Raw genomic sequence first — 650 nt, 5'->3', positions numbered from 1 at the left:
AAAAAAAAAGAGAGAGAGAGAAAGAGACTTGCTTCCACAACCCAGATGCCTTCCAACAGGTGAATGGGTCAAAGAAATGTATACACACACACACACACACACACACACACACACAATGGAGTTTAACTCAGCCATCAGGAAGATTGATATTACTTCATTTTCAGGGAAATGAATTGAACTGGAAAAAATAGGTGAGGTAAGTCAGAGAGATAAAGGACACATGCTTTTTCTCATAGGTGGAAATTAGATCTAAATTATAAATGTATGTAAACATATGCACATCATATGCACATGTACACATGTATTAACTAAAGTACAGTCTATGCATGGAAAACTCCAATGGTGTAACTCCTTAGGATGATGAACTTACAATCTAAAAATGAATGCCAGGAAGCTGGAACTTGGGGTGTTGGGGAGTGACGTTAAGGGAAGTAGAGTTAGATGAATGAAGAGAGAAAGAGTAGGAGAGTGGAATCATTATATTCAATGAATATGTGTAAAAATGGAGCTAGGTAAATTGGGGAGATGGGTGGAGATGGGAGGGTTGGGGGAGAACCAGGAAAGGGGTGATATTGATCAAAATGCATTGTACTCACAAACTGACATGCTGAATTGAAACCTTCCTGTACAACCGTTTAAAGATATTAAAA

This window comes from Dipodomys ordii, unplaced genomic scaffold (assembly GCF_000151885.1).
Source record: "Dipodomys ordii isolate 6190 unplaced genomic scaffold, Dord_2.0 Scaffold187, whole genome shotgun sequence".
In the NCBI taxonomy this organism is placed as follows: Eukaryota; Metazoa; Chordata; class Mammalia; order Rodentia; family Heteromyidae; genus Dipodomys; species Dipodomys ordii.
This window is presented reverse-complemented; position numbering follows the sequence as displayed.